At 40.4% G+C, this 22696-nt stretch overlaps 1 long non-coding RNA gene across 1 annotated transcript in view; it reads left to right on the top strand.

Annotated features, from left to right (window-relative positions):
- Positions 1-368: 368 nt before the first annotated feature.
- LOC120529952 overlaps positions 369-22696 on the top strand; it is a 25521-nt gene continuing 3193 nt past the window's right edge. Inside the window, exons 1-2 of the long non-coding RNA XR_005633825.1 lie at positions 369-442; positions 17649-17709. This is a non-coding gene — a long non-coding RNA (uncharacterized LOC120529952). The remainder of the gene's footprint in view (positions 443-17648; positions 17710-22696) is intronic.

Here is a 22696-nt window from a genome sequence, read left to right as displayed (position 1 = left end):
TCTGAATTTTGATTTTGAGTCTGATATTTCAGTATCACAGATACAGCAGGGTTTTGGTTGATCTTATTGGCATTAAGTGGCAGCTGAACAACCCTAACATCAGTGTCACAACGTAATTCTTTTCTGTTTAAAAAAGCAAACTAAAAATAGCCGCAGCCTTACACGACTGCTAAAGTGGTAGTTTCTTAAGTCGTATTAAGGCCACTAAAGGCTAATAGCATGAAACATTTGCTGAAGGAGCCCAGAAGGTAGCAGACGTGTGGGCAGACTGGTCGGCAGAGCTTGATGAACCATGGCGTCTCTGTTGGCAGTGCTGAGCAGAATAAAGTTGGGTTTGGGAAGAATCCTACCTCAGAGGGACGAGACAAAGTCGTCAAAGTGCAACACCCAAACGCCGGCACCAGAGCCAGCAGCAGCAGCAGCTCCGGCTCCAACAGCTCAGGTATGTGCCGCCCGCCTCCTAAAACACTTCACTTGCCAGGCACACCAGCTGGGAGGCTTCTGGTCCAGTCTTTGGGCCCCTTGTAGATCTTAAAGTAAGGGTTGTGCTGCAGCTGAAAGAGGTGTTGGTGAGGCCAGCAGAGAACAGATACCCTGTGGTGTGTGTGTGTGAGTGTGTGTGTGTGGATCTCAACGTCCCAGTGCAGTGACGGGCACACTGGGCTGTAATAACGGCGCTGTCTGTCGAATCAAACCTAAAACTGAAGGCCTCACTCTCTGTGGTCATAAAAGATCCTTGGGCATCCTTCAAAAACAACAGGCTGTATTCCAATGTCCTGGCTAAACTGCCCACCATGAACTTTCATGTCCCTGTCACCCCCTTCAAGACTTAATAGTTAATGTGTGGTGAGTGTGCGGGCGCAAAAATGTGTGGCATCACATCATCCAGGTGGGTGCTGCACACTGCCAATGATTGAAGTGACTCCCTTAAAGTAATTTGAGAGTCTAGAAAAGTGCTATATAAATCTATTATATAGTGCCTTTCATATCTATCTATCTATCTATCTATTATATAGTGCCTTTCATATCTATCAATGTATTATATAGTGCCTTTCATATCTATCTATCTATCTATCTATCTATCTATCTATCTATCTATCTATCTATCTATTATATAGTGCCTTTCATATCTATCTATCTGTCTATTATATAGTGCCTTTCATATCTATCTATCTATCTATCTATCTATCTATCTATTATATAGTGCCTTTCATATTTATCTATCTATCTATTATATAGTGCCTTTCACATCTATCTATCTATCTATCTATCTATCATATAGTTCCTTTTTTTTTATCTATTATATAGTTCCTTCGTGTTTATCCGTCTATCCTTTATATAGTGTTTTCTATCTTTGATTAAATTAAGGTTATTTTTAAAACGTCTATCTTGCTACTGCCTATTTATCCAATACATATAGTGATTTATGATTGATATTAATAAAGCATCTATCTATTTCCTGACCCCCAGTTTCAAAGGGGTCGGTCAGTAATAAAACACAGCACGGTGTTTCCCTCTTGACCAGAAGGTCCAGCCGTATTCTGACCAAAGTGGTTTTTGTCGTATTTCCATACGGCGGCGTTTCCACTGAATCTTCCAAGCTGTTTTGTTTTGTTTTTTTCCCGACGTTGTTTGTTGTGTGAATTTAATTCCGTGACAGAAGACGTTCACCTTCTGAGCGGCTGAAATGCAGAGATGGAAAGTAACAAATTAAAGTATTGTCTTTACTTGAGTAGATTTTTTAGGGAATTTGACTTTTTAAAGTTTTTAAATCTAAATACTCTAAAAAGTAGTAACAATCCTACTTCACTACGTTTCCAAGGTCTGGCCGTTACAAACTACAATTCCTTGGCTATGTTCAAAATGAACATCAAACTATATCCATACGTTTGCATACGGTTTGGCTCGAAGTATTTCACTGACTGATTTATGGACCTCGCAGTTTTCTCCTTTTCTCCGGCTCAGTAAGTGGGTGCCACTCCGTCTATCACATTCTATCGGTCCATTTTATTGGCTACGGTGCCTTTGATCCCGCCTCTCATCTACAGTGATTGGAGGTTTATCTGCGCTATGACGGGACGCTGCGGAAAGTTGCAGGTGTAGTGAGAGTCGCGTCACAGTTTATAAGAAAATAAAGAGACGGCACTGCACGTTACTGGTCTCAGTTAGAAGAGCTCAGTGTTCCGTTTCAGGGTCGTAAGACAAGAGATGTTCGTGATGCGTGTTGTGTAAACTGAATCCCTAAAGCTGTTGAGTTACCTGTATACAAGAACTCATATTTACAAAACCGCATGGAAGTAAGTTGATTTTTAAGTGTTCAAAATAGCGCTTAAATGATTTAAAAACATCAGTTAATTGCACTGAATAATAGCACCGTAAATTTCTGATAATCACTTTTTGTGCGCTCAGTTGTCCGAACACTTTGTTGTTTAACCCTTTAAACTCCGCCTCATGTGTGTCCGTTTTCTGCTAGAGTACAGTATTTTGATTTAACTGGCCATAACATCCTTATCATTCACCGATTATTTATGTTCTACCCCTGAAAATAAAGGTCGGACATTTCTCTCTCAGAATTTGTATACCTCGACAATATAATTATTGTGTGCAGCAGAACAGATTGCAAAATTCAGTAATGCTTCTACTAATACAGGCACTTTGAATGTTACTCTTGTTTCCATACATGTCGGAATTAGCTTCCATACCGGAGGCGTGAGCATGGGGTTGCGGGCACTGCCACCCCAGAGACAAGCCGTGCCCACCCTGCGAAATGCTCTGTCTGTCCAATGAAAACTCTGGGGAAGAATAACATTTGAGTTTCAAAACCGAGTTGCTTTCCAATTGGCCCGTTTGAATTTGGGGCGTATACGTCAGTGTCGACTCCACTAGAAAGGCACCGTGCTGCTCACAGTTCACTTCGCTGGACATTTTGCAGTACGTTTTGAACATGTTGACCGCATTCTTTAATTAAAACAGCGTATATGTTCCATTCTTCTTTTATTTTCTGGTTGGTAACGCCAACAGCTATGCATAGGTGGCTTATTAAAAAGCAGACATCTTCAACCTCTGTCCTTCCACGGTTGAGCCCAGCACCGCTGCTACCAACATGGAGCTCAGCGCACCCACGTCGGGAACTGAAACTCCAAAAGATGTAGATAAGCCTACACAATCCTCCAGCTCTGTGCCCATGTCGGGTACTCCACACCTCTGCCTTCAACAAAATATACAGTCCGGTCTGCCTGACTTAAATATGGATAGCCCATCCCAGCCCATTTTAATTAATTATCCCAAGCGCACATTCGGAAAGACACTCGGATGTTTTAGTGCTATCACAGTGTTATCAGTCTCGACCATGACTTGAATATTCTGTTGTTCGTGATGCCAGCACGTCAGAGCCATGTCTGCTTGGCAAGAGTATCAGAGACGGGTGAAGGCATAGTGGGTCCAACCCAGATAGAAAAGAATAGATATTATGTGAAAAGCACTGGGGAGGCCGTTCAGTTCCTCGCAGTCAATGAACTGGCTCTGCGTGGTCACAATCACGAAGGTGGGGAGGACGGACTTTTCCTAAAGTTCTTCGATTACACAATCAAAAAAAGATGGCAAACTTGCAGAAATTGTAAAAAACAATCCCAGACAACGCAAAATACACATCCAATGTAATTCAAAATGAAATAATTGAGACTCTTGCCAAAATGGTGGTAAAAGATACCAGGACCAAATAGGAAAGAGCTGACTCTCCTGGACTTTGCATTAAAAGTGATGGTACCAGGGATCGCTGTGACATTGAGAATTTGTCTGTAGTGATTAGATTTGTCCAGAACTCCATCCCTGAAGAACACCTGATTGGCTTAATTGAACTGAATCAGCTTGATGCTGAATATATTTGTAACCAAATTCTGTCACATCTCTCTGAGTTGAGGTCACAGCCCAGACAATTTAGTGTGTCAGTGTTTTGATGGTGCTTCTGTCATGTTGTCTGAGGCAAGTCGTGGTGTCCAGGCTTTGTTACAAAGTATATTCCATATGTACACTGCTACAACCACCAGCTCCATTTAGCAGTGATACATGCAATGGAATCAGAACCTCTGGCTAAGAAGTTCTTTGACTGGTCAAATTCATTGAACACATTTTGTCACAGACATTATGTTTCACACACATACAATACACCCACACTGAAAAGACTTCTAGAAATACGATGGACCAGTCATTATGATGTCACAAAGTCAACAATGAGGAAGCTATAAGGGGGCTTCTCTCAGAGGTAGCAGAGGCTGACACTGCCCCTTTGACATTTGCATAGAGGCATGTGGTCTTTTGACCCAATTAAAAAGCAGAATTTCTTCAATACAGGAAAATTCCTCCTTCATGTGCTTGGTGTGCTGAAACCAGCCAATGCAATTCTACAGGCACATGCAGTGGATTTGTGCACTGCTGGGGAGGTGGTGACAGCTTCACTGGCCACTGAAGGAGATGAGATGCGACTCATTCTGGGAGGAGCATTTCTCTCAGTGTGAAAGTAGGCCTACCAATTCGCTCAAAAGGAAACGGAAAGTTAATTCACAGCTTGATGATAGTATTGTCGTGTCTACGCTTGGGCATGGTGACTCTGATGAACAAATTGCTCCTAATCAGACTTTTAAAAGGGCTATGTTCAGCATTCTTGATAGAGCTATTGTGGAAATGGAGACAAGATTCTCTCAGAGAGATGTTGAATTATTGAGGGCTACATCGTCAGAATTATTTCTTGATCATTCTCTCCTGAAACCACTTCAGGCACTTGCAGGCACAGAGCAAAACAGCATGAGCTTGCAAAATGAAATTGCTGTGGCAAAAGCAATGTTGATCAATAAACTGCCAGCTGATGCTAATCTCTCGGAAGCGTGCAAATGCATTCGGCAGTACAAAGAGGCCTTTCCTATGTTGCATTCACTGCATGTCACTGCACTCATTAATGGTGTGTCTTCAGCTGCATGCGAACGCTCTTTCTCTACTTTGAACCGCTTTCTCACTCCACTCCGCTGAACAATGCTGCATTCTGGCACATGAGACAAACATCACAGAAAATCTAGACATGAATGAATTTATTTCAGAATTTGCCAAGAGTAACCGCAGACTGGTCCTGTAGATAATATCCAGGTTAAACACTGGAAACTGATATCCTATAGCCTCCCTAATGACTACAATGAGCCACGTTTCTGTTCTTGCTCTCATATGTTGTATACATTTGACTTTATTGATATTTACCTTGTAGATGTAGTTCTATATTTGTTCACAAAAAATAATAATACAAGTTCCATTGCCTCTGTTAATTTTATTGAACAATAGGTTATGATTTATGTCACAATTTTTGCTCTTATATGTTATATAAAACTATGTTGTTATTATTATTTGACCCCCCCCTACAAAAATGGGGATGGATGGATATTTTGTGCCCCCCCAGACAAGCCAAATGCCCACCCACACATGATGTTCTGGTCACACCTCTGCTCCCAACGATAAAGAAGTGTCAGTGAACACATAAGAAACACTTATAAAAAGTTCTGAAATATTTACAAGTAATGTGTCGAGTGTGTCGAATGTGTTCTCCGCTTTGACCATCTTCCACTACGGAAGCCGAGAGATGACGTGCAATATCGTTATTTTGTTTAAATTGTTTCCTCACGCTAACGGACTTATTTTATCGAAATCTCGATAAAACAAAAGATCTTGTTTTCTCGAAATTATGAAATAATTGTATCTAACGTTTAATGTTTAGCTTATTGAAGCCACGTCCTGTTTGAAATGGCAGAAGAGCAGAACTGCATTGATCAGCGTGTCACATTTTTGTTCAATCAAGGGCTGACGCAGACTGAAATATGTTTATAGTTTAGAAAATAATAAGGTTAGTGTCCGTCATTCAAGAAGACGCTTAGCAAGGCTTCAGCTGTATGAGCGTCGCAATCAAAGCGAGCCTGATGCCACGAGCAAAGCTTCACAACCATAATTCGTTCCAAAACTCTGGTCGTAAACCGATTTGGTTGTTAGGCGAAGCAAATTCCCCCATAGGATTGTATGTAAATACATTTAATCCATTCCAGACCGTACGAACTGTATGTAAATATATTTTCTTTAGAGATGTTTAAGCGCACATATAGTTAATTACACATTGTAATAGTAAACTAAATGTAAAAACATTGAATAACACTGAGAAAACCTTGAACAGAGAAAAGTAACATTGCAAGAGTTCGCGCTACAGCCTTACGACCCGATCGCTGTAAACACTTTTTTTTTAATGAGTTTTAAGTACAGGGGAAAAACATGAACATTTGAAAAGTCTGTAATTTAATAAACCACCAAGAAAAGTAACATTGCAACAATTCACGCTACGAACCGAAAAATGAACATTTGAAAAATCCGTAATACAAAAACTAACCGTAAACCACCAAGAAAACTAACCTCGCATGAGTCGAGTTCTGGCATGAAGGAAGTGAGGAGGAACTGGATGGTGAGGAGGTTACAGTGCTTAGAAGTCATGGTTGACTACAAAAGCACACGAAATACCGCAGAGCACAAAGAGTTCACAGGTAAAGCACGCACGTCTGACTGAGAACAATGAACAGGGAGAGGCTGAACACGTGCTTAAATACAGTAATCGGCGCATACGAACCGGAAGGGAAATGCAAAGAGTTCACAGCGAAAGCACGCACGCACGTGCAAGCACGCAAGTCTGACCGAGAGCAATGCAACACGTGCGGAAATCATCAGCGCGCACAAACCGAAAGGGAAACTGGCTTGTTCGTATACCGAGTGTGTGGTCGTGAAGTTTGGCAAACTTTTTGGTATGTGTACTGAGACGTTCGTGAACCGAGGTTCCACTGTACATATAATTGGTAAAGAAATGATACTGTCCATCCAGATTATAGCAATAGACTGTGATTTAAAATTCAGGTCCGAGTCAATAGTTACCCCTAAATTCTTTACCTCCATCTTGACTTTTAATCCTAATGCATCAAGTTTATTTCTAATAACCTCATCATATCCATTATTGCCAATCACTAAAATTTCTGTTTTCTCTTTATTTAGTTTGAGAAAATTACTACTCATCCACTCAGAAACACAAGTAAGACATTGGGGTCAGTGAATCAACAGTGTCACTTCAGTATGCGAGCAATTCGCCACGCTAGTGTTTAGATCTGACAGTGCCATGCTGACGGTGTATGCGCCCAAACCTCACCCCGGGTATTACAGACTGAAATCAAAGGCTTCTTCTGTTTAGGAGTGTACGGATTAAAGGCCACAAGCCCACGTGACCGTCATCATCAAGTTCTTCCATGAGAACCCTGAATAGAATGAGGACTGATTGGGGTCATTGATGCCATGTGATATTTGGAGTAACGTCTTCACACATTATACACGTCATGTCATTATTAGTATAACTAGGGGGCTCTGCCCGCTGCTCGCCTCGCTCGCCAACCTCTGTGTTTGGTTAATCAGATATGCGATTTTAAAAGCTTTGTTTTTTCTTTGGAATCGTTTCAATTTCATTATTTACACTTTTACTTTAAAGCTTCATTAAAAACAATATTTGGAATGACCGTTTCTTCAAGAACGCATTGAATTTTGATCCCATTGTGGCAACGCAACGTATATCTGCCCGTGAGTGAACATTGTTTCTGTTTCTCTAATAAATAATCCGACTTTTTCTAATGTTTGTCCCTGTGATTTGTTAATTGTTATAGCAATATGTGATCTTTAACTCTTTCAGGGCTGATGTCGACTTTTGTCAAAATTCACGAGTAGAGGACGGTAATCAGCTGTAAACTGCAACAAAACTCACCCTTACATTTTTGTTTGACTCACTTTGCTAGAAGGAAAGTTGCGTAGCTTTGTTGATTTAACCTCGATTCCCTACACGTGCGTGAGTAGCAAAGAGCAAACAACCTCTAAAATGGTCACCGACATCTGGCGAGAGACCAAAGCGAACGTACAAAGCAAAACACTCGATGGACCTTTTACGTAATTTCGTTGAATAGGACTCTGACTTGTCGGACTCCGAGTTTGATGCAAGTGATCTGGAGATGGATATCAAAAAATAAAAGTGAGGTACCACTCACTCTGATCGGTACCATCCCAGCTGATCGTGGCGCTGAACACTTTCGTGTAGCTGATGCTCCGACAGAAGACTTTGCCTGGTAGGACCACCACTTATGATAAGAGGTACAAACCAGATTGCGTCACACTGCAACCCCCCATCGCCACCCACCTGCTGTGCGAAGACAGCCAGGCAGCTGGCCCACCGTGAATTCCTGCTGACCATCAAGGTGCCCCCAACCAGCCACTGCTGCTAGAGATGCCAAAAACATGCCAACAGCAGCCACAGCACATAGCAACAGACGTTTTATGTTGTCTTATGTGTGAAACCACTGCTATGTGTGCTTTGGAAAAAATATTCAGCCCTCAAAGAGTTCAATGACACAGGGTGCCCACTCACACCTGATTGGCATCCCATTGACTTGAATTTCACCTTCAAACTAACTGATCATCCGTGAGGTTCACATACGTTTGCCACTCACAAATATGTAATATTCGATCATTTTCCTCCATAAATAAATGACCAAGTATAATATCTGATGATGTTTGAGGTCATATTTATGCAGAAATATAGAAAAATTCTAAAGGGTTCACAAACTTTCAAGCACATCTGTATGTTAGGTGGAATGCCTAGAGGGGGCTGGCCGGGTGGTCTCGTGGCGTCCGAATTTTTTTTTTGTTTTTTCTGTCCTCCCTGGCCATCAGAACTTACTCTTATTCTATGTTAATTAGTGTTGTCTTATTTTAATTCTTATTTTGTCTTTTCTTTTCTCTTTTATTCATCATGTAAAGCACTTTGAGCTACATTATTTGTATGAAAATGTGCTATAGAAATAAATGTTGTTGTTTATGTTTTAAAAACTTGCTTTTTTGTGTCGGTGCTATGCAGATTGTACTTGCCATGTACCTTTAGCTCTTTGATGACATTTCATTGGGTTGTGTGGTTTCCCGTTGAACCGTCACTTCACAAAGAGTCATTTCTTTCTGGGAAGGAAGTGTTCTTTGGGTATGAAATCAGATCTTTGGGCTTTGAGGTGGTTCCTGATATGTTAGGCAGGCACAGTGGTTAAGACTTCAAATCCCACTTCTGACACAAGTCACTTCTCCAACCTGTGCTCAAATTTTGGGGGGAAAAAAAAATAAAGAAAAGTAGCCAGTTGTATCTCCCCATTGTTGTAGGTCACATTGGATAATGAGCTTCAGCAAGAAAATAAGTAATAATAATGATATGAAATCCTTAAAATGTTGTGCAGGTTGCTGACAGATCGAGAAAACCCATTTGAGCCACGTGACCCGTGTTATTCTCATTTTAAAATCATGAGTCCATTTCACTCATACGAATCTATTATCAACTATTCATGATTATTTAAAGAGCCTGTTATGGAAACCGTCATGTGGATGGTTCTTAAAAATGATTTCCTTACAGCAGGGGTTCCCATCCTGCGGTGCCTATCCCACCAGGGGGTGCATCGTGATTCGCTATAATTGAGTGAGGTACGTTGACCAACTTTATTGAGATGCAGTCGGTGTCTAGCAGTGTGTTACCATTGATGAGTGCTCTGCGATATGGAAAGAGTCGAGTGCACAGAAAGAAAACTGCAGAAATGTCTGTTCTGGTGGGTTCCTTTCTGTGGGTGGGGCATTTGTAAAGGCGAATAACCTTTTTTTTTTTTTATAAAAGGAATGGAATTTGGACATTACAGTGATCCATAGAGAGAGACGAGGCTTAGTATTGACACAGCGCCAACCTGTGGAAAGGCAGGGAATTACCATTATGCTGTGACCTGTCCATTTGCGAATGACAATAGGTTACTTCAGTGTAATAGGCTAAGATAGTGTGACCAATTAATTTTACTTTGTAAATAACAATCTAAATAATGTATAGCAGCTCTACCAATTTCAAATTGTAATTAGTGTAGTGCACATGGAATAATAAAAATAGTTGAAATTTGGACATTAGTGTCAGTAGGCTTTGTGCCCTCAGTAACCAAGTTAAGGAACCACAGGTCAAATTCTATTACAATGAAATGCCAGGGACCTAAAAAATTTTTCGTTGAAATGAAAATTTTGTAGTAATGAGATTATGTATTTGTCACTATAGTGCTTTCTTTAACTTGCATCCAGGCATTTACAATCCTTTCAATAGCTCCTTTCGCGTTAATTTTCATCTCCCCCTGTCTACAAGAAGATAGATAGATAGATAGATAGATAGATAGATAGATAGATAGATAGATAGATAGATAGATAGATAGATAGATAGATAGATAGATAGTGAAAGGCACTATATAATAGATAATAATAGATAGATAGATAGATAGATAGATAGATAGATAGATAGATAGATAGATAGATAGATAGATAGATAGATAGATAGTGAAAGGCACTATATAATAGATAGATAGATAGATAGATAGATAGATAGATAGATAGATAGATAGATAGATAGATATGAAAGGCACTATTAGATAGATAGATAGATAGATAGATAGATAGATAGATAGATAGATAGATAGATAGATAGATAGATAGATAGATAGATAGATAGATACTTTATTAATCACAAGGTGAAATTCCCATACTCCAGCAGCAGCTTACTGATAAAGAACAATATTAAATTAAAGAGTGATAACAATGCAGGTATAACAGACAATAACTTTGTATCATGTTAACGTTTACCCCCCCGGGTGGAACTGAAGAGTCGCATAGTGTGGGGTCTCCTCAGTCTGTCAGTGAGCAGGATGGTGACAGCAGTCTGTCGCTGAAGCTGCTCCTCTGTCTGAGATGATCCTGTTCAGTTGATTCTCCATGATTGACAGGAGTCTGCTCAGCGCCCGTCGCTCTGCCATGGATGTTAAACTGTCCAGCTCTGTGGCTACAATAGAGCCTGCCTTCCTCACCAGTTTGTCCAGGTCTGAGGCGTCCCTCTTCTTTATGCTGCCTCCCCAGCACACCACCGCATTGAAGAGGGCACTCACCACAACCGTCTGGTAGAACATCTGCAGCATCTTATTGCAGATGTTGAAGGATGTTCAAGTTATGCTAATGAGAATTGTTCTCAGCATTTCCTTTGCGATACAGTAATCCCTCTCTATATCGTGCTTCGACCTTTGCGGCTTTACTTTATCGCAGATTTTATATGTAAGCATATTTAAATATATATTGCGGATTTTTCGCTGGTTCACGGGTTTCTGCGGGCAATGTGTCTTTTTACTTCCTGTACATGCTTCCTCAGTTGGTTTGCCCAGTTGATTTCATACAAGGGACGCTATTGGCGGATGGCTGAGAAGCTACCCAGTCAAAGCACCCGGTTAAGTTCCTGGGTGCTGATTGGCTCAGCGACGGAGTGCAGAATTCACTTCCGCTTTTCGTTAACCAGGAAATCTTGTCTCGCTCATTCAGCATCAATGTGTTTCACTGTGTAAAGAGTTAAGTTTCGTCAATGAGCTGCTCAATGCCCACTCCGAGACGCTGAGAGACGAAAATTTGGCCGAGATGACCAAGTCAGCGAGGGAAGATACGGAACAAGAGGACCCAGCACAGGAAGAAGACGCCGGCCTAACTCTCGAGCGCCTAGCGACCATTCTACGAATGGCAAAACATCTCCAGATATCGATTGAAGAATGGGACCCGCAAATGATTCGTTCTTTGAAATTTAGAAATGCTCTTGACGATGCCACGAAAGTGTATAAAAATCTCCTTACACAAATGAAAAAGCAGCGCCAGCAACTGCCCATTACCTTCAGTGGTAGAAGAAACTCCATACTACAGCAGTGGTGCTACACAGTCGCCTGATGAGACACCTTTAGAAGAGCTGTAACGCTCTCCTTTGTTAAAATTAAACTCATCGTCTTGTCATTGTTGGTGAGTACCCATAACTCATTTTCTACGTACTTAGTACATGTACGTACGTTTAGTGTCACTGTACACACATTTTACTGTATACAATTTTTCTTGCATTGTACGTATTTATAGCTGGTGGCCTGTCTATCGTAATGGCTGTAACATCTGTGATATCGGACACGCTCGATGTCTTTAAAATAATATTTAGGTTTTACTGTATATAAACAGGGTGTTTACATACATAATTTCAACAAATCTTACCTAATATCTAAGAGAATACAAAGGGTTTATGCCGTATAACTGTGCGGGAAATGTGTATAAGAGTGTGGGAGAGTTTATAAGGGCTTAAAATATATTAAAATAACCATATGAACATATAGTTTTTACTTTGCGGATTTTCAGAACCCCTCGCCATCGAGGAGGGATCACTGTAATACACTTTCAGGATGCGAATGATGCCCTAATCCAATGGCTGAAACACTGCTGTGCAATTGGGAGGGATGAACTCAACACAAACATTATCTGAATGTAGAAGCATGCTGTGTGTGGGCAGCACTGTTATCAATCAGAAGCCGAATCTTCCTTGTCTTCTTCTTCATATTGTGAGGTTTCTGAACTCTTCAGCCGAAGTGCGTCCCGATGTCTGTGGAAGGCTGCTTGTCACCGTGCTTCAGCAGATTGCGGTTGCGCTATACACGCCTGTCATCGATGGGTGATGCAAGGAAGATTATAAAGGCAGGGAACATGAGTACTTAGCAATCATTCTACCCGTTACCTGTGTCTGTGTACAGGGCCAGATTAAGACGAAATTGGGCCTGATGCTGCAGCGCAAAAAAGTCCTATTTTTCTCTCGGCATTGGCACATGTGCATTCGACACTCAACGTACATGCGGACTCAGACCGACCAAGGAGCCTTCATTGCTTGCGACACAACCAGCCAGCCTTTATTGAACATGAATACTAATAACGACGTAGTATCGTGACAACTCGAGATTAACATCAAACTATGTAACACAGTGGTTCTCAACCTGTGGGGCAGGCCCCCCTAGGGGGGCTCGAAGATGTGAAAAAAAAGAAGACAAGAATCAAAAATATGAAAAAAAGATCTATTGAAACCAAAACAAATGAACTTAAACTACATTCTGATACTAGAACAATAAATATAGAGTTAGATAAATGTCGATAAAAGTTAAGTAGGTATAATAAAATATGCATCTACATTTCAAAAAAATGTTAGGGGGGACGCGATTAAAACTGTTATGAAGACTCGGGTCACAAATACTTAAAGGGTGAGAAACGCTGACGTAACATCGACATTCAATAGCAATTGTCTGAAAAGTGCACTTAATGCAGAAAACCTAACAATGAAATACACAAAATTTCTCAATTCTCTTACGAAACAGAGTAAGAAAAAATGAATTTGCAGAGACATTGGGTCAAAGTGACTCAGTTCAGGCTCTTGAGGGGAAAAATTTGTCCACGATTTAAATTTCATGATAGACCAGAATCCTGTCGAGGATTTTAAAAATTCTAAACATCCATGTTGGGCCCGCGGGCCGGCTTTTAGTTTTAACTTTACAGATAACCATTTAAATAGCCATCGAGTTTTACTGTACAACTAACTTTCAAGGTGAAAAATTTACTACGTGGCACTTACCGAAGAATAATAAAGTGTCAAGAATACCCAAAAAATTGCAAAAAACGCAGCTAAATTAGTAAGTAAACTGTTTAACGTCAAATTGATAGCATTAACTTGAAATCTTCGGTTAACAATAAACACAACGACGTTATAGTTACGTCACAGCGCAGAGAACAATTTTAACTGTGTAGCGGGGCCACATAGTTAGTGTTCAAATGTCAGTTCTGAGTGTGTCTCGTTTCATTGTCCCATTGGCTGTGTGTATGTGTATCAGTTAATGCCGTCCCCGTAAAGGAGGACGGATGATGGGAGGAGACCACAGCCGCAAATCTGGAAAACACCTGTGCTAAATCAACCAATTACTGCCGTCACCGACTATTTAAGAGGAAGGAGAGAGAAGAAAGAGGAGAAACCGTGTTTTGTCAACTACTTCAACTTGCTTGCTGTCTCATCATATTGCGCTTTGTTCCAGTTTGCTTTTCATTAATCCGGACTGTCTTTCAACCTGCATCTGCTGAGACCCCGGGGTCGATTCATCATCCACCATACGCCGAGGAATCACGGTGAGGTTGCTCCAAACGCCGGAAAAATCAAACACCACAATTGCCGCTAGTTCAGTCATCCGTATTCAGGACATTTTTACTTTCGGACTCAAATTCACACCCATTCTGTTTATTAGTCATTTTGTTGCTTGTGTTGTGTGTGTTATATGTTACAGGGACAAGGGAGGGGTTTTTGTATGTATATTTTGGTGCTGTCTTGAGGTTGTTGGGGTGGAGGAATATTTATATGTGCATTTGTTTTGTGGCGTGTCTTGTTTTATTTAATACATTTACTCCGTTTCATTTTACATTCTGTTTTGTGTACTTGCATTTGTACCGTCGATTGTGGGGAAAAGTTTAATTGTGTAGAAGTACGGCTTGATAGTTAGATTTTTCAGCAAATTATCCAGGCCACAGGTCTTGGAGGTGTAGCTGCCGGCTGGGTAAAGGGGTCGGCCGTTACAAATGTATAATAAGTAACGCTGTGTCTAGGCATCCGAAAGTCGGACTCCACATTTCATTCTAAGAATTATTTTGAGGTTAATATAGCAAAGGAAAACTGTTCAGCTTCCGGAAAATTCTCATCTGGGCCTATTTCAGGAATGAGCCTAATGCTGCAGCATCAATAGCACCCACCTTAATCCGGGCCTGTCTGTGTATAGGAGAGTGGGAGATATAAATGCAAAGAATTATTATTATTATTATCGTGCTACAATAAATAACCGTGCTGTTCCCGTTTCAAATGGAATAAAAGCTGGTTTTGCTAAAGTACTGAGACTCAGCCTCCTGTTTTTGGGTGCAAGACAGGGACTCACACGTCACAATATCCTATCACAGTTTCCCAAAATGTCTTGAGTCATCCAAGCTCGCTGGTTTGCTTTATACTCGCAAGGAAGGAATGTGACGCACTTAAAACACGAGGACTGGTCAGGGGGTCTCATGGTCTGGAATCCCTAGAGATTTTATTTTTTTTCTCCAGCCGTCTGGAGTTTTTTTGTTTTTTCTGTCCCCCCTGGCCATTGCACCTTACTCTTATTTGATGTTAATTAATGTTGATTTATTTTGTTTTCTTATTGTGTCTTATTTTTCTATTCTTTATTATGTAAAGCACTTTGAGCTACTGTTTGTATGAAAATGTGCTATAGAAATAAATGTTGTAGTTGTTGTTGTTGACTTGCCAATGATGAGAGTCTTCACATGCAGCAGTTCACATACGTTTTGTGCTGAGGCCCAAGGTTTGCCACCTGAGATTTTTCTTTTTTTTTTTTTGCTCGGTCTTTCAAGAAAGTTGACTGTGTCGATGGCGAAATTCCGAATTCACTGGCAACGTCTTTCTTCATTTTGCTGGAATGGAGTTTTTTTTTCTAATATGAACTGTTATCGTTTTTTCGTGTCTGCCGTTTCTATAGGAGGGTGACAATGAGTTAAATTCCAATGGATGTTTTTCAAATGTTGACGAGCGATAAGCAAAAGGTATCGCTGAAAACCGCAAGAAACAATAAAGGCAAAAAAAAATAATAATAATAACAGAACAAGGAAAGTTCAAAGAAGGAAAAAATGTTCACGGATAGTTGTTCATAACTGAGCTGCGACCACAGAACTTACGATTCATTCAGGCATTTCAAGGTCTATTGGGCACTTCGTTGTAATGAAAGTATCTGCTGAATGTGCTTCGTAGTAACGAGATTTTTAAAGACTCACGTCTTATGGGGAAACTGTTGGGACCATAAAAATACTTTGTTGTAATGAAAATTTCATTGTAATGGAATTCAACCTGTATTCTCTAACATTTCAGTCATTTTTTACTGCTCTGATGCTGTTCTTTCTGATCATTAAACAAGTTACAGTATTATGATAGCAATTGATGAAAAGAATTCCTAATTAATTGCAGAATTACGGTATTTAAGGGTTCCTCTAGAGTGTCTCTTTCTCTTTCATGATTTGCTCACATCGTCATCTCATCACTGATTTAAGATTCGAGTTTGGGATTTTTCTGTCCAGCTGTTTGAGCTCGAGACCGTCCTGAAGTAACTGTGACACACAAACACACACCCATCATCGAGATATCAATGTTTTCAGTATCAGGGGACCCTAAATTGGCAAGATCCATGGAAAACCAAAATTGAGGAATCTAAAGCTTTCGCTTCTTCCCCCACAGAGCAAAGCAAAAGTATGTTGACTTGCTTTTATAAGTTTAAATCTCATTTAAGAAGAAATGAAAGGAAGAATATGGGGAGGCGCTGCAGTTGACGATAGAAGTAGACAATAAGAAATAAAGAGTTTGCTGCTGTGCTGTGCTGTTTATTTGGATTTTGGTTTCAATGTGTTTGAAATCCCATTGACATCAACAACAACAACAACATTTATTTATATAGCACATTTTCATACAAACAGTAGCTCAAAGTGCTTTACATATTAAAGAATAGAAAAATGAAAGACACAATTATAAAACAAAATAAATCGGATCCTTCTGTCATATTTGTTCTGTTTTTGGGATTCTGTCATTTAATCGGTCGATGTTGAACATTTCATAGAAAAACTGCAGTTCTACTTGTAAGATTTTCTTTCAAGTTCATTTACAGTACACAAATACAATTTATTTAAATAGATCTAAATAAAGAACATCACAGCCTTATTAAATTCAAATTTTAATCATCATTGTAAAATATTAAAATGCACAGCCTGCTTCAAGTACTGGAGCACAAGTGCTGTGCTTATGAAGGAAGCTGGACAAGAAGAGCCACACGTTGAAATGAATGTGTGTATCATTCAGATTTTATCCGAATTTGTTTTCTATTTCATACGCTTACAGGCTCGTTTTTTTGAGACTCATTTGCTATACGCACTGTCTGTCTGTCTGTCTGTCTGTCTGTCTGTCTGTCTGTCTGTCCCATTGCTGTGTAATATTTCTTCCCAATGCACAGTTTGATTTGAGAAGATGTACTAATTGATACTAATTGATGTTTTCCTAAAGTAGCTAAATTGTACGTTTTGTTGTCCGCATATTATTATTTTATTATATTATTCCGTGCCTAGAGAGTAGATTCCATGTCAGATACTTTCACTTTTACTTTTAATTGAGTTTGTTTAGGTAATTACATACAGTCTGGTTTGAGAAATCACATAAATATTGGATATTTTTTTATAAAATGTGCAATAAAAATGATTTATATTTGCAAGAAGGGTTCTAAATTAGTAAGCTCAACTTTGCTTTCTGAGTTTAATTGAAATTTTTCATAAAAATGTGTAAGTCAGACTAAGTGAATAAGTAACTCTCTTAATATTTATACACTTAAAGGTGTCACCCAAATATTCTTCTTATTATTATTACTACTGTTAAGACAGGACATTTGTGCCCTGTGCCTGGTGACAAATACAGTTGTCCCTGAGCTTTTTCGATCACCCATGGAGTGACATCTGACCTGAAACAGCACTGTGCTGATGCTCTTCATGTCCAACCAGCTAAAGGGAAAATTGCCATTATATTTACATTACATTTATATTATTATTATTATTATTATTATTATTATTATTATTATTATTATTATTTGCTTTAGGAGACAAAAAAAGAAGAAAAAGATGAAACCCCACCAGGTCCTGAGCCTCTCCAAGCAGCAGGTCAGTCCATATTTTCCTACTTCTTCATCTCTATTGTTAACTTTCATGACATTAATAATATATAGATAGATAGATTGAAAGACACTATATAATAAATAGATAAATAGATAGATATGAAAGGCACTATATAATAGATAGATAGATAGATAGATAGATAGATAGATAGATAGATAGATAGATAGATAGATAGATAGATAGATAGATAGATAGATAGAATCATATGAACCCCCCTCTCAGCCTGCATAATAATGGACTCTCCTTTCAACAAACAAGATATCAGTGGTATGTCTTTCATTTCCTAGGAGTACTGCGGTGTTTTCCAAACAAAGATTTTTAGTGACACAGTATTTAGTTATGAAATGAAATCAAATGTAAAAAACTGTCTGTGCACAAATGTGGGTCCCCTTGTCATTGTGCTGATTTGAATGCCTGTCACTGCTCAATGCTGATTACTTGTTGGATGAGCGCGTTAAGCCTTGAACTTCATAGACAGGAGTGTCCAATCATGAGTGGTCAAAGGTATTTAAGGTGGTCAATTGCAAGTTGTGCTTCCTTCCCTTTGACTCTCCTCTGAAGAGTGACAGACAGCATGGGATCCTCAAAGCAACTCTCCAAAGATCTGAAAACAAAGATTGTTGAGTCTCCTGGTTTAGGGGAAGGCTACAAAAAGCCATCTCAGAAGTTTAAACTGTCAGTTTCAACTGTAAGGAATGGAATCAGGAAATGGAAGGCCACAGGCACAGTTGCTGTTAAACCTCAGGTCTGGCAGGCCAAGAAAAATACAGAGCGGCATATGAAGAGGCAGGATTGTGAGAATGGTGACAGACAACCACAGATCACCTCCAAAGACCTGCAAGAACATCTCGCTGCAGATGGTGTATCTGTACATCGTTCTACAATTCAGTGCAATTTGCACAAAGAACATCTGTATGGCAGGGTGATGAAAGAAGCCCTTTCTGCACTCACACCACAAACAGAGTCACTTGTTGTATCAAATGCTCATTTAGACAAGACAGATTCATTTTGGAACAAAGTGCTTTGGACTGATGAGACAAAAATGGAGTTATTTGGTCAGAACAAAAAGCGCTTTGCATGGTGGAAGAAGAACAAGAAAAACACCTGCTACCTCCTGTCAAATTTGGTGGAGGTCCCATCATGCTGTGGGGCTGTGTGGCCAGTTCAGGGACTGGGGCCCTTGTTAAAGTCGAGGGTCGGATGAATTCAACCCAATATCAACAAATTCTTCAGGATAATGTTCAAGCATCAGTCACAAAGTTGAAGTTACTTAAGAGGGGTTGGATATTCCAACAAGACAATGACCCAAAACACAGTTGGAAATCTACAAAGGCATTCATGCAAAGGGAGAAGTACAATGTTCTGGAATGGTCGTCACAGTCCTCTGACTTGAATATCATCGAAAATCTATGGGATGATTTGAAGCAGGCTGTCCATCAAATTGAACTGAACTGGAGAGATTTTGTATGAAGAATGGTCAGAAATACCTCCATCCAGAATCTAGACACTCATCACAGGCTATAGGAGGACAGCGTCTGGAGGCTCAAAGGAGCAAAAGGAGGCTCAACTAAGTATTGACGTCATATCTCTGTTGGGTGCCCACATTTATGCACCTGTCTAATTTTGTTATGATGCATATTGCGTAGTTTCTGTTAATCCAATAAACTTAATGTCACTGCTGAAATCCTACTGTTTCCATTAGGCATGTCAGACATTAAAAGGAAGTTGATACTTTGACAGCTCAGCCAATGAGAAACAAAAATCTAAAGAATTAAGAGGGTCCCAAACTTTTTCATATGACTGTATATGTCCTTAGGTCGTTCCCCATTGTTTCCAGAAAGTATTCAATGCAGTGTCTCTTGGACAGCTGGGGCACCCGCCTTCATTCGAGTGTCACAGGCGACAGCACAGGATATTTGATCAGGTGGTGGTGGTGGTGCAGAACGCCACCACAGAAGAACCAGAAAAGGAACAAGATGAGGTTCATAAAGATTGTAGTTTCATTGAAAAGTATGACAATGTTATGCATATCTATCTTATTGAGGGTAGCACTAACCTGAAACTATTAGTAAAGCATTTCAGATTTTTGGTGCGTTACAGCAGAAGGCCGCCTCACTACTTGCTGGGGAACAGACATTCCAAGATACAGGAAGAAGAGAGATTATTTAAAGCTTTGTATACCATTAGCAGTATTTTAAAGTCAGTTTTAAATGGCACGGGTAGCCAGTGTAACGACGCTAAGACTGGTGTGATGTGTTCAGGTTTTCTTTTCCTGGTTAAGATTCTTGCCGCTGCATTCTGCACTAATTGCAGTCAATTGACCAGTTTAAAGTGTGTTACAATAATCTAGTCAACTAAAAACAAAGGAGTGAACTTATTGTAAGAGTCGTTTGCTACTTATGTAAGTTACATTAAATGTTTGCCTATGTATTAGTGCATAGTCTATGGGAGGTTCATACATCTCCTACAAGTTGAATTGAATTGGTATTTTCTAACGATTTGTTGCCTGTCTGACCACAGATTAGCCTCAATTAGTGACTTGCCTTGCCGTGTGTAAGGCATGGAGGGCACACGGTTTTAAACCAGGCCTTAACGTGCCCTATAGCATGGAAATTAATGTGCTCTCTTCCTGTCCTCATCATCTTGTTCTGTCACACCTCCTCTACTGCTCCTCTGCCAATCTCTACATTGACTACCTGCTTGGAGGAGATAGAGGCGTGGATGAGGCTCAATTTTCTTCAGCTAAACAGATCCAAAACAGAAGCCATCTTAGTTGACACATCACACCATCTCCGCTCTTCTGCCATCACCAGTATCACTTTCGCTGGCCAAAACACTCCCCTTTCCACATCTGTCACCAATCTGGGTGTTAAAATGGACCCTCAACTCACCTTCGACGCCCACATCAAACACCTCTGTAAGTCTTCCTCCTACCACCTCAAGAACATCGCTAAACTCCGACCAACTCTCACCCTGGAAGATGCAGAGAAGCTCGTCCATGCCTTTGTCTCCTCCAGGTTGGATTACTGTAATGCGCTCCTCATCGGGATTCCTGGCAAGAGTATTCAGAGACTCCAGAATATTCAGCATTGCCCTGCCAGGATCCTGATGAGGGTGCGAAAGCGCATGACCATACCACCCCAATCCTGAAAACCCTTCACTGGCTCCCTGTCCCACTCAGAATTGAGTTCAAGGTCGTTCTCTTCACCCATCAGTGCATCTATGGACATGCCCTCCTTTACTTACAGGAACTCCTTACCCCTCATACCTCCTCACACATCTCTCGCTCTGTACACACTAACACTCTCCAAGTCCCTAGAACCGGTGATAGGGCTTTGTCATCTATGGCGCCCTCCCTGACTACCTGAGAGCCCCACAGTCGACTGATGTTTTTAAACGGAATCTAAAAACTCATCTTTTTAGAAAGATATTTTGTTAAAGCATACATAGATTTTCTTGTTTTATTATTTTTGTTTTTACTCTGTAGCACTTTGAGATTTCTAAAATATGAAGTGCAATATAAATAAAATGTATTATTATTATTATTATTATTATTACACCTGTCACCTGCATGTCCTCTCTCACCACATCCACAAACCTTCTCTTAGTCCTTCCTCTTCCCCTCTTCCCTGGCCGATCTATCCTTAGCATCCTTCTCTCATTATCCCCAGCATCTCTCGTCTGCACATGTCCAAAACAACACAATCTTGCCTCGAATTTGTTTTCTAACTGTCCAACCTGAGCTCTGAATTTTCACTAAATCTTTTAAAGCAAACTTTTGGACTGAGGAGATTTCTTTCGGCACGCGTCTGACCCTTGCTTGGTCCTGGCTTTTCAGCATCTTGCAGTGTTATAAGCAGTCTAAATTTTGCAATGTTCCCTAAGTGACAAAATGCAGTCCTAGTAATCTGACCCCTCTTCTCTCACTGTCAGGAATGACGGCAGTGACTAACCCATCCAAAAATAGCAAAAGGTAATCTGTACTGCAAGGCCCAAAGGCTGGGACATTGTGGAGCTCACACTGTTTAGGCATGGCAGCACACATGGTGTCACTCCCACCCCACTATCCCAGCACATTCACTGTGGCCCTTAGCGCAGTGATGTTCCTGCCATGTTGTTCAACCTTGGTGAGGCTATACTCAGATATTGTTTACAATGGTAGTGGGTTAGGGTGGGCTGCGAAATGGGTCAGGTTCGCCGCTCCAATGATCACACTTGTCAGCCCAATCTATCAATCACACTCATTACAGCTAGAAGGATCACACCCTCCAGTCCCAGTGGACCACAATGACTCTTCTTCTTCTGCTTCCAGCTGCTCCCTTTAGGGGTTGCCACAATGGATCATCTTCTTCCATATCTTTCTGTCCTCTCCATCTTGCTCTCACACCATCACCTTCATGTCCTCTCTCACCACATCCATAAACCTTCTCTTAGGCCTTCCTCTTCTCCTCTTCCCTGGCAGCTCTATCCTTAGCATCCCTCTCCCAATATACCCAGCATCTCTCCTCTGCACTTGTCCAAACCAATGCAATCTTGCCTCTCTGACTTTGTCTCCCAACCGTCCAACTTGAGCTGACCCTCTACACCAGAGGTCCCCAATCACAGTCCTGATTTTTGTTCCAACCCAGTTGCTTAATAAGAAGCCCTTATTGCTCAAGTGACACTTCTGCTTCACTTTAGTTGTCTCGCTCGTTAAGATTTTGAACCCTTATTGCTAATTTTAGTCTTAAGCAGCCGTATTCTTGGTTTTTAATGGCTCCTAATTAGTAATAACAAGCAAATGACAAAAGAAAGCAGCATTTCTCCATTTAGCTTGATACCATTTACACCTGTGTGTATTTATCATGCACTATTGGGTTTAATTAAACACTTAGAAGGAAAGTGAAGAGAAAAAAGTGAAGGACTGAGAACTACTCCTCCATTCTAGCCTTCAATCATTTGGATGATATCCTTAGAAAGGGAAGAAAATCTA

The sequence above is a fragment of the Polypterus senegalus genome, chromosome 5 (genome assembly GCF_016835505.1).
Source record: "Polypterus senegalus isolate Bchr_013 chromosome 5, ASM1683550v1, whole genome shotgun sequence".
Classification (NCBI taxonomy): Eukaryota; Metazoa; Chordata; class Cladistia; order Polypteriformes; family Polypteridae; genus Polypterus; species Polypterus senegalus.
The sequence above is the reverse complement of the archived record's forward strand: the minus strand, read 5'-3'. Positions and strand labels throughout refer to the sequence as shown.